Source organism: Colobus angolensis, unplaced genomic scaffold (genome assembly GCF_000951035.1).
Source record: "Colobus angolensis palliatus isolate OR3802 unplaced genomic scaffold, Cang.pa_1.0 Scaffold114, whole genome shotgun sequence".
NCBI classification, from domain to species: Eukaryota; Metazoa; Chordata; class Mammalia; order Primates; family Cercopithecidae; genus Colobus; species Colobus angolensis.
Window position 1 is genome coordinate 3,544,207 of NW_012112475.1, and position 12,248 is coordinate 3,556,454.

The window sequence follows — 12,248 nt, forward strand, 5'->3', positions numbered from 1 at the left end:
AGTTTTCTTTGTGGTTTTAAATGTGGGACATTTTTGCAAAGTTTTGCATGAGCTCAAAGGAATGCTTACTCTCTGTTGAGCATAGAAATGTCTAGATACAAATATATTATTCAATAAATTCAAGTGTATTGAATACATTGGCCAGACGTTCAATGTGTTGTTCTCTTTTTTTACTTATTTATTTTTATTTTTTTAAAGTTATTTTTTATTTTTTTATTATACTTTAATTTCTAGGGTACATGTGCATAACGTGCAGGTTTGTTACATATGTATACTTGTGCCATGTTGGTGTGCTGCACCCATCAACTCGTCAGCACCCATCAATTCGTCATTTATATCAGGTATAACTCCCAGTGCAATCCCTAATGTGTTGTTCTCAATCAAGTGTTAACATTTCAGTTGAAGATCTCTAAATATTATTGCTGACTTATCCATGAAGTGCTGTCATTTGTCATTCTATAAATTTGAAAGCTGAAATAGTTGCTAATACGTTCTTGTAGCTCACTAACAACAACAACAACAACAAATAATAATAATAATAATAATAATAATTTTTTAGAGACACGGTCTCATTCTGTTGCCCAGGCCGGAGTGTAGTGGTGGCATGATCATGGCTCACTTGCTGTAGCCCTGACCTCCTGAGCTCTTGCCTCAATTTCCCCACTAGCTAGGACTATAGGTATGCACCACCATGGCCAGCTAATTAAAACATTTTTTTGTAGTGATGGGGGTCTCACTGTGTTGCCCAGGCTGGCCTTCAACTCCAGGCTTCATGCCATCCTCCCATCTGGGCTTCCCAAAGTCCTGGGATTACAGGTGTGAGTCACTGTACTCAACCTCAAATATTTCTTTATCTGTATATAAACCATATCTTTGTCATTTATTATACATTTTGCTGTGAATTCTTCTCTGTCACATATTGAGATTGCCACTCCAGTTTTCTTTCTTTTTCTTTTTCAGACAGGGTCTCACTCTGTTACCCAGGCTGGAATGTAGTGGCACAATCCCTCCCAGCTCACTGCAACCTCCTCCTGAGGCTCAAGTGATCCTGTCACCTCATCCTCCTGAGTAGCTGGGACTATAGGCATGCACCACCATGCCTGGCTAATTTTTGTATTATTATTATTATTATTTTTGTAGAGTTGGGGTTTCACCATGTTGCACAGGTGACTCCAGCTTTCTTTTAGGTTATATTTGCCTAGTGTGGCACATGTATCTGTGCCATTTAGACAACATGCTATTTGAGATTTCCTTGTCTCATTTGAGAGTTTAAGCCTTTATTTAATGAGTTTAACCCATTTACACTTATTGTAAGTAAAATTTTATTAGAACTTATTTATTTTACCTTATTCTATAGTTTCCATTTATTGTAGGTTCTTTTGCTTGCTTACTATTTTCAATTAGATGGATAAGGGTTCCCTTAGTTGGTATAAAATGTATTCATTTTATTTTTATTCTTATTCTATAAGCAATCATATAAAGCCCATGTCCATAATAATCTACCTTTATTGATATTTAAAACTTATCAATAATTATATCTTACCTCTTACCAAGGCAAGTACTTTAGCAGTGCTCTCATATGCCTTGGCTTTCTCTCCACTGAGCTTTGCTCATCCCCTCCCTTAACCATGGTGATTATCTAAAATTTATGGGCAATTATCGGATACATTCTTTCTCTCTTTCTAGTCTAACTTTAAAGTCAACTAGAAAATTGCAAGTAATTGGTAATTCTTACCTTTCATATATCATTTACAACATCCTTCTGTATTTGTTTCTCTTTTTGAGTTTTTCCTCCAGTCTTTATGTGGCAAGCATTCTGAGTCCTTCTATGCTTGAGAATATTTTTTATTATGCCCCTATATTAAATAGCAGTGTAGATGGATATAAAGTTCTAGGCAAAAAGTTCATTTCCTTCACCATTTAAAGTATTTAGTTTTTCTTTCACACCAGGGTTACCGTTGAGAAGTTGCCACAACCCAAATTTTTCTAGGTTTTCATGAAAAAGTTCATTTGAGTTTTCTAAAGCTTTTACTTTTTGTCCTAGAAGGCAAGTGATTTCATCCAGCCATGTATGACCCACAGAGACTTAGAAAAGGTGCTCATGAAAAACAAAATAATACACTTACTCAACCTAGCAAATTGACTTCTAGGAACTTGTTTGGACATTTTTACCCAAATATATAAAAATATATGTGCAAAAGGTCAGTTGTGGTTTTGTTGGTTTTATCAAAGATTTGGTAAGATTTCATTTTACACTCAATAGAGATTAGATATATAAACTAGGATCTATCCACATGATGGAATAATATGTAACTTCCAGAAGCAAAGGGGCAAAATTTTATGTGCTGACAAGGAAGATGTCGAGAATATATTGCTGAATTTAAAAAATTTTAGAGCAATGTAGAGTTATCTTTGTTGGTTAAAAAAGAAGTACAGGTACAATATATTTATGTGGATTTATATATGCATAGAAAAAAGGTTTTAAATGTCAGGCACAAGAGGAGAATGATACCTTGTCTAAAAATTATTCATGCCTTCATAAGCAGTAGTTTCAGAACTCTGGCCATTTGTTTGTGAAATCTTACTGGAAATCATTAACAAAATCACAGACTTTTACGGTTGGAAAGGAGCAGAAAGGCCTGTACTTTCTTCCACATAGCTACTCTGCAGATACTTTTATCCCAGAATAGGAGTACAGGAACTTTGTATGAAGTGATAATAGAACTTAATGTCCAAGAAAGGCCTCAGGACTCATGATTTGGTAGAGATTAGAAAGATAACTGAAGTCAGACAGCCCCTCAGTTGGGTCATTGGTACATTGGCGCAAAGCACCACATGCAATTTGGGATGCTGAAGTTACAGCTGAGTATGAAAGGGACTTGTCGTAAGACACCCTGCCCTACTTTACGGTTCCAGGGATCCTGGCCAGATACACATTCCCAATATGGGGCCTTAGGTTTGTCCTAGGAGGAAAGCATTCTGATAGATTCAAGCCTATTTCAACCATCCCTAAAAACCCTATCTCAGTGGAGGAAAAGGTATTAAGTCTTCCACGGACAGTTCGCTATGCTAGCTCTTTTTCCCTTCTTCCTTGGTTCTGTTTACCTGGGAACATCTGGAACAGGACCAAAAATACAGTAAGAGCCAGTAGCAAGAACTTCATGATCTTTGAGAAGGATATGGCAGATCCAGGAGTTGAGAACATCCTGCAACGGGGCTCTGGACTCAGGTTTTTATTTGCTTCCATGGGGCGGAGTCCAGGGCATGAGTCATAGGTAATGATGCAAAGAGAGGTATAAAGGGACATTGATCCTTTGGCCAGTAGCATTAACTGATTATTCCCCACTCAGAGCTCTGTTCTAGATACACTGAGGGCAGGCAGAAGAATGGAAGAAAAGGTAAAACTGTCATGCAAGTATATACACAGAGGATCCACAAGCCAGGAAGTCTACCTTCCTATGGGAGTGTTGGGATCTCTACTCATAGCTCCTCCCATTCTATCCTAGCACTCATCATACTGCATCAGAACCAACTGAAAACTCCTTGTTTCCAGAGCCAGGGGCTTAAACTTAGGGAGGCTCAGAAAAGAATATTTTAGTATTCTTTTAATAATATTAATATTTTAATATTCTTTCCTGATGCACATATTTTTAACACATTAAAAAATCTTAAATCTGTTAAACACACCTTAATAAACCCATTTTTAGACAATGCATAACATCAGGATCTTTGAAATAAAATAGGTCAGACTTCCTTATTTTACAGATGGGCGCACTGAGGTCAAGAGAGGAAGAGTGACTAGCAGGCAGGAGAGTTGGGGAAAGGATGCTTATAACAGGGCCTGAAATGCCCTCTTCCCAGGGTAGGTGAAGGGCTATGGGAATGCTCCTGACACAGGCCTCCTGGAAAGAGTACAGTCACTTCTATGAACCCCAACACACAGAGCAAACTTTGCATCCAGCTGTCACCCAGGATCTACCTCAGTCTTGTTTCTCTTAGGGTTCATTTTCACCCTCTATCAGCCCCTGTGGAAAGGAGTCATACAACCATATACTTACATGCCTGCTTGGCCACAGAAGAAGTAATAAAGCTTGAGAAGAGGGGCTTAATGTTATTTTTCTGAATAAATTTCCAGGTGGTTTATTTCCTTTGGTCACTTTTGTTTGTGATTGATTTCTGGCCTTAATGGACTATGGTCAGAAGCAAGGGACTGATAATCTTTGGTTTTAGAAATGATTTCTTTTTGCCAAAGAACTTGGTTCTTTCATATGATATGGGACAAAGTCCTCTATTAAATTAAGCTTTTCACTCCCTTAATCAATGTAAATATTCTTACTTATTTTCTATTTACTTGATGGGTAAAATACTCAGAGAACTATATTAAAATCCCCATGTGATTAAGCATTTAAACAAGTTCTTATGTTTTTAGTAGTTTTTACATTACATACTTATTTTGTTGCTTTATTTCATGGTGCATACATTTCTATGTTGCCAAGGCTGGTCTTGAACTCGTGGCCTCAAGCAATCCTCCTGCCTTGACCTCCTAAAGTGTTGGAATTACAGGCATTAGCCATTGTGCCTGGCCACTATACTGTGTTTCTTCCAGAATTGCAGATGAGAAGTCTGATGTTAGTTTGATTCTCTTTCCTTTGTTGGTATCTTGCATCTTTTGCCTAGAAACTTCTGATATTGCCTTTTTGTCCTGGAAATACAATTTTTAAAAAAAGTAATTTGTGTCTAGATATGTGCCTTTTCTCACAGATATCCCTGGGACTTGGTGAATCCTCTCAATCTAAAAACCCATGTTTTCCTTCAGTTCTGAGAAATTTTCTTCTATTATGTTTCTAATTGTAACTTCTACTTTTTTCTTTCTAATTATTGAGCTTATTATTTGTAGAGGTGGCAGGAAAGTGTTCTTTAAAATACTTTTCCTTCTTTAAGAGTGTAGCAGGTTTTCTCATGAAAGCATGAGGAATGTGCAGGAAGCATTACCCCAGCTAACAATTTTCATTTCATTGTATTTTGTTTTCCATTGTGAAATATCTTTTCCATTTCATCTTTTAGACCACCAATTTGTTACTACTGTGACCATCTTTTGTTTATTTATTTTAATACAATTTTAAACTGACCATAATGCGTTATGTGCCTTTTTGTGATTTATTTCTATTTCCTGGAAAGTCTGTGTTATGTTAAAAATTTAACTTTTCATGTGATTCTTCTATTAGTTTCTCTTGAAAGAGGATGTAGTAGGAGTAAACTGCTTTTGTGTGTACTTCATGACCCTTTGGGGAACTGTCTCTTGGTGGGGCTGCCAACCACAGGATCATAACTCCATAACCATTGGTGAGGACACAAGGGCCGTGGTGGGTGACTTAATCCTGGCGTTAGGATCTTGAGCAAAAAATACTGGGGTCACATGTCTTTACCCTAGAAGCAAAATTGTGGCCTTCCTGTCTTCAGAGAAGGAGATGTGCTCTTTCACTTTGACTCATATGACAAGGAATTACCTGACGATAAGTCAGTGCAGATTTTGGGCATCTAAACAGGTGAATGACCACAACTGCCCCTTCGTTAATAAGTGACAGAATCAGGATTCAGATCTGAGTCTGTCTGACATCAGAGTTTTTGGGCTTAATCATTATGATATACTTTCTGCAAAATATTCATCTTCTTTAAAAGGGACTATCCTCTGTTTGTCCAAGGCAATATTTCCCCTGAGCCTCTTGACACCATTATCTGTTGCTTCCTCTGGGTCTTTGTTCCATTAATCACTTCTTATCCCTTTGTATTTTCAACTTCTTACTCTTTATTGGATTCCTTTCCCCCTCAGACATAGTTCTCTTCTCTGCTCATTGTCCTGGTCTAGCCTCTGAAGAGTCAAGAGTAGCTGTCATTTAACCATTGTATAACATTGTGTCAATTTTTTTTCTTAGATGAGCCACCATTCTGGAAAAGAAAGATAAAAATATCTACCTTATTGTGAGGATTCATCACATTAAAGGCTCAATATATGACCAAAGATAGTACTGTTTTGTTTGTTAGATTATGAAGGCAAAGATGAGTTCCCAAGCATAAGTTCCTAAGCAAAAGGGCATTGATGTTGAGTTCACCTCTCTCTTGTGTACAGATGCTAAATATTACTCCCCCATAGCCCAATTCCTCTATCAAAGTTATGGGAGCGAACAGCCAGGGAGCACCTCCTGATTTAGTCTTACCATGCTGAGGCTGCTGATACCTGGGGCATGACAAACATTTAATTATCTATTGCTGTATTATAACCAACCCTAATATCTTAGTGGCTTAAAATGATAATATAATTCCATTATCTCTAACAGTTTCTGTGGGTCAGGAATTCAGGAGTGGCTTGGCTGGGTGCTTCCGGCTGTGGGTCTCTTATGAGGTTGCAGTTAGATATTAGTCCTCTGAAGGCTCAACTCGAGCTGCAGGTTCTTCTTCTTCATGGTTGATGAGTTGGTGTTGGCTTTTGGTAGAAGATCTCACAGTTCCTATCCACAGGAAAATCCAGAAAAAGTGACTTTCGGGGAGTGAAAATCTCAAGAACCAAGACCATGAGGTGGAAATGACCTTAGTGAGTTTGCAGAACAGAAACATGGCCACTCTCTTTAAACACGTCTATCTCCCTTCTTCATGAATGAACTCCCATTGCCTTCAGGGAAAGGGTTTCATTCATTCCTCAGCTCCTTCCTCAGTGCCTAACAATAGCTTTGTCATGGTGCCACATGTTCCCTTAGATGAAAATTCTTCTTCAGGCTCATCTTGTATATTTCTTGCCCAAGTGCTAGAGTCAGTCATTTCTCCAAGGAAGCCTGTTTCTTTTACTAGAGAATTTTATTAGAAACTAAGTTCTGGACACTAGATATTCCTATTGCTACAGGGGTGTCATTGCTTCTAGACTCTCTCAGCTGACAGAACAAAGAAATACATATGTGTATGTTAACTCACATCCCCAGGGAAAGTAACTTTATTAACTAGTATATGATGCTTATGTGTAGTCCTTTTTGCCTTTAGTCTTAGAGACTCCATTCATTTCCCAAGTTAGTCAGGTCAGCTCTTATCCTCTCAACTCCTTTCAGTGTGATTACTTCTGACATCTGTAACCCAGTAAGAGTCTTTTGTCATGGTCTGCCTTCTATCCTGGGACTCCCTGACCCAAACAATTTTTAAAATGTGCGTAACTACTTTGCATACTTTGGGCTATAAAGTTCCATGGGTTTTCATAATGCGTAATGTCATGTATTCACCATGACAGTGTCATACAGTATAGTCTTACCATCCCCTAAATTTCCTTCATTTCACCCTCCTTCTTCCCCCTAAGTTCCTGGAAACCCCTGGTCTTTTTACTGCTCTATAGCTTTTGCCTTTTCCAAATCACATATAATTGGAATCATACATTAGGTAGCCTTTCATACTAACTTTCACTCGGATAAGAGCTAGAAGAATTCCTTGGAATACCAGGCAGAGCCTCTTGTCCTCTTCCCTTACTATCCCCCAAAGAGACAGTCTGTCTCTGTGTGGTGAACTGCCTGGAGCTGGGGAAGGGGTGACACAGACACTCCTGTGGTTACCACTACTGGGACTATGCTGGGTCAGACATGAAGCCAGCTCAGCGCCAGGTCTCTCTCAAGGCCTTTGGTGCCCATGGCTTTGCTACTGCTGATGTTTACTCAAGGCCCAAAGGCTTTTCAGTCGGCAAATGGCAAATCCAGCCAGGCTTGTGTCCTTTCCTTTAGGGCAGTGAGCTCCCCTCTGCCTCAGGGCAGGTTCAGAAATGCCACTTGGGAACCAGGGTGTGGAACTGGGAATCTACTTGGTGCTGTGCCCTACTGCAGCTGAACTGGCACCCAAGCCACAAGATAAACTCCTTCCCACTCTTTCCTCTCCTTTCCTTATGCAAAAGGAGGGTCTCCCCATGGCCAACACTGTTCCAGGGCCATAGCAAGTAGTGCCTGGCTACTGCTGGTGTTCACTCAAAGCTCAAGTGCCCTTCAGTCAGCTTGTGGTGAATGCTGCCAGGCCTGGATCTCTCCCTTCAGGGCGGTGGGCTCCCCTCTGGCCCAAGGTGGGAGCAGAAATGCTGTCCAGAACACAAGGCCTGGAATCGGGGGCCCCAGGAGCCTGCTGGGTACTCCACCCCACTGTAGCTGAGCTGGTGCCCAAGCTGCAAGACAAAGTCCCCTTTAGTCTTCCCCCTCTTTTCCTCAAGCAGAAGGAGTCCCTCCCCATGGCCACCACAGCTGGAATGTGCTGGGTCGTACCTGAGGCCAGTACAGCCCTGGGTCTCATGCAAGGCCTGCAGCAAGTACTGCCTGGGTACCCCTGATGTTTATTCAAGGCCCAAGGGCTCTTAACTCAGTAGGTAATTAATCTTGTCAGGACTGAGTCCTTCCCTTTAAGGCAGTGGATTCTCTTCTGGCCCAAGGTGTGTTTAGAAATGTCATCCAGGAGCTAGGTCCTAGAATGGGGGCCTGGGGACTTTGCTTGGTGCTCTGTTCTACTGTAGTTGAGCTGGTATCCAAGTTGCAAGACAAAGTCTCCTTTACTCTCCCCTCTTCTTTCCTCCTGCAGAAAGAAGTCTGTCTCAGAGCTGCACTGCCTGAGGTTGGAGGAGTGATGTGAGCACTGCCTTGGCTGTCTCAGCTGGTGTCTCCCTAGGTCACATGCCCCCCAAGTCCACTGGCTCTGAGCCCAGCACAGCACCAGGACTTAGCCAGGAATTGCAGTCCTTGTGGTCTATGTCAGGCCTCTAAGCCCAAGCCAAGCCATCACATCCCCTGTGACTTGCACGTATACGCCCAGAAGGCCTGAAGTATCTGAAGAATCATAAAAGAAGCGAAAATGCCCTGCCCTGCCTTAACCAATGACATTTTCCACCAGGAAAATGACCCGGTCCTTGCCTTAAGTGATGACATTACCTTGTGAAAGTCCTTTTCCTGGCTCATCCTGACTCAAAAAGCTCCCCCACTGAGCACCTTGCGACCCCCACTCCTGCCGGCCAGAGAACAACCCCCCTTTGACTGTAATTTTCCTTTACCTACCAAAATCCTGTAAAACGGCCCTACCCTTATCTCCCTTCGATGACTCTCTTTTCAGACTCAGCCCGCCTGCACCCCGGTGATTAAAAAGCATTATTACTCACACAAAGCCTGTTTGGTAGTCTCTTCATACGGAAGTGCACGACAGTCTAGACTGCCTTTCGAGCTTATTTAGGACACCAGAGTGCTTTAGCCTGTGGTAGTGGGGCTAGGTGGAACTCAGGTTCTGACTGTTGAGATGGATGATTTGCCTCTGGCTAGAGGTGGTCTAAATGCTCCCTCCATGGGTGCCATCTGAATTCCACCTCATGTCGCCTTCTGCTGTGACAGGGCAGCACTGAGTTCCAATGCAAAGTCTTACAATCACTGCGCTCCGTTTCCCCCAAGCACACGGATTCTCTGCACCATGCGGCTGCTGCCAGGGGATGAGAGAGGAGTGGTGTTGGTAATTCAAGGCTGTCTTTCCCACCCTCTTCAGTGCCTCTTTCCTTGACATGATGTTAAAACCAAGTACTGTGATCACTCACTTGATTTTTGGTTCTTATGAAAGTAGTTTCTTGCATGGTTAGTTGTTCAATTTGGTGTTCCTCTGAATGGTCGGGGTGGGGGGGAACAATTGTTGGAGGGTTCTATTCAGCTATCTTGCTCCATCTCCTCTCATTGTTAATTAGTGTAGATTTAATCTGCTTCTGGGAAAATGAGTGAGGTTGTGCCTTGCGGGTTTGGGAACCAGGATTGGTGTACAAAAGATCCCAGAGACAAAAAGCTTTAACTTGGGAGTATTGCTTGTCTTCAGTGTTGGGGAACTCCTGCTCCCTGGAGGTCAAATTTTCTTTTTTTTTTTTTCCTGAGACGGAGTTTCGCTCTTGTCGCCTAGGCTGCGGAGTGCAATGGCACGATCTCGGCTCACCGCAACCTCTGCCTCCTGGTTCAAGTGATTCTCCTGCCTCAGCTCCCCAAATAGCTGGGATTACAGGTGCCCACCACCACGTCTGGTTAATTTTTGTATTTTTAGTAGAGACAGAGTTCGTCATTGTTGGCCAGGCTGGTTTCGAACTCCTGACCTCAGGTGATCCACCCACCTTGGCCTCCCAAAGTGCTGGGATTATAGGCGTGAGCCACTGTGCCTGGCGAGTTCAAGTGTTAATTCACAGGATGTTCAAAGCAGTTGGGTAAGTGTTTTCTTTTCTGAATAGAATTTCATTTTTCATCCTTTTCTTTGGAAGTTAAGGAGTTGCTATGCAATTTACAGATGGACCAAAAATCTATAGTTTCTTCTGTTGTTTGATTGTGAGACTTATTTTTTTTTTTTTTTGGGTGGGTGACCGGATTTTTTTTATTACTCAAATCAGTCTCCCCAGCATTTGGGGATCAGAGTTTTTAAGGACAACTTGGTGAGTTGGGGGAAAACCAGTGAGCCGGGAGTGCTGATTGGTCATCAGGTCAGAGATGAAGTCACAGGGAGTGGAAGATGTCTTCTTGTGCTGAGTCAGTTCCTGGGTGCGGGAGGTGTAGGGGCTGGGGAGTGGAGCAGGGTGGGCACAACGGGGAGACTTTTCCTATGTGTGAGCCCATGCAAACTGAGAAAGAGGGAGTGGAGAATCCAAGAGGTTTCTCTAATCCTACCAACATGTCCATTTTTCTGATGCTTTCTGATGCTGCCTAAATAGATGACAGTTGCAGAAGCCATGTGACCCTTGAATGTTGGTGTGGATGTGATATGACTGAGGAGAGAAAGAGGTTTCCTTTAAAAGGCATCTCTACATTAGATAGGTGAGCCTGTTTGTGGAGGTTATTGGAAAGGGTGTAAAGGTTTTATTAACTTTCAGGGAAAAAAATTTTAAATCAAACCCAAATTCCAAGTGCCTTAAATTTGTTAGCACTTCAATAAAAAAACTCTCCAGCCTGGGAGAAGGTGGCAAGTGTTTGAGGAGCTGAGCCATCAATTCTGTCTCAAAAAAAAAAACAAAACCAAAACCAAAAAGAAAACCCCAAAAATTAGCCGGGCATGGTGGTGGGGCCCCTGTAGTCCCAGCTACTAGGGAGGCTGAGGCAGGAGAATGGCGTGTACCCGGGAGGCGGAGCTTGCAGTGAGCTGAGATGGCGCCACTGCACTCCAGCCTGGGCAACAAAGCGAGACTCTGTCTCAAAATAAAATAAAATAAAATAAAATAAAAAATAAATAAATAAATAAATAATAATTCTCAAGCAAGATTTGGAATGTACAGCTTTAGTAACCAAGCGTTCAGAAACTAACCAAATAGACATTCTCCCTTGCTGTCAGCAATGGAATAGATGAGTTGGGTAGCAGTAAAGAGGAGTATATGAAAATATTGGACCATTCACAGGCTTCTTGTAACAAACCTTCCATGAATAAAACTACATTATGGAACTCTTTTCAGATATCAAGTGGAATTAGTTGTAAGGATATTGATTTTAGCATATTTGCATTTGGCATGAAACTTTCCGGAGGAGGGTGGTTCCCTAAGTGTTAAAATTTCCAGTAGTTTAGAATCCAGTTTAAACTGGAGCCAAATAGTCCTGTGGACAGTGGCATTTTTCTAGGAGATGTTATGGGAGATGGACAGACTACTCCAGAATCAGACTTCAATTTATAGGCTGTTCGCAGTAGATATGAGGCTCTGAAGAAATCTCTTTCCAAGAAAAAGGAAGAATCTTACCTGTCTAATCTTGAAACACTTGAAAGACACCAACCAGAATTGAGCCCTACTCCTCAAAATGTGCAAACAGATGATATGCTTAACTATTTGGACACTAATGATTTGCACATTGAGTATACAAAACCACCTTTACACATGGCTCTTGGTGAAAGAAAAGTCTCTTTCACCACTAATTAAGTTTCCTCCAGTGGAGCAAAGATTGACCACAATACCATGTAGTTTTGGAGAACTTCTATCTAACTCAAACGAAGAAGACATCTTGAGTAATATCCATGATGCAACAGAATCTCCGTCTGACTTGACAAGATGAAGCAATACGGAGTTAATATAACTATGATGTACTTAGACTGAAGCTATGCCACAGGATAGAAACTGATTTATAAGTTAAATACATGTTGGAAGTATAACACTCTTCTTCAAGGTCTAAAAAATTCTAAATGCCTTTTAGCTTCCTGTAGTATTTTTAGGTAAGGAAAGTATGTTGAATTATTTCTCTTTGTAGGGATATGGGGTT

The 12,248-nt window shown here is 41.3% G+C and overlaps 1 pseudogene; it reads left to right on the top strand.

Moving 5' to 3' along the window:
• The first annotated feature begins 11,256 nt into the window (after positions 1-11,256).
• LOC105524846 lies at positions 11,257-12,044 on the top strand (annotated as a pseudogene).
• The last annotated feature ends 204 nt before the right edge of the window (positions 12,045-12,248 follow it).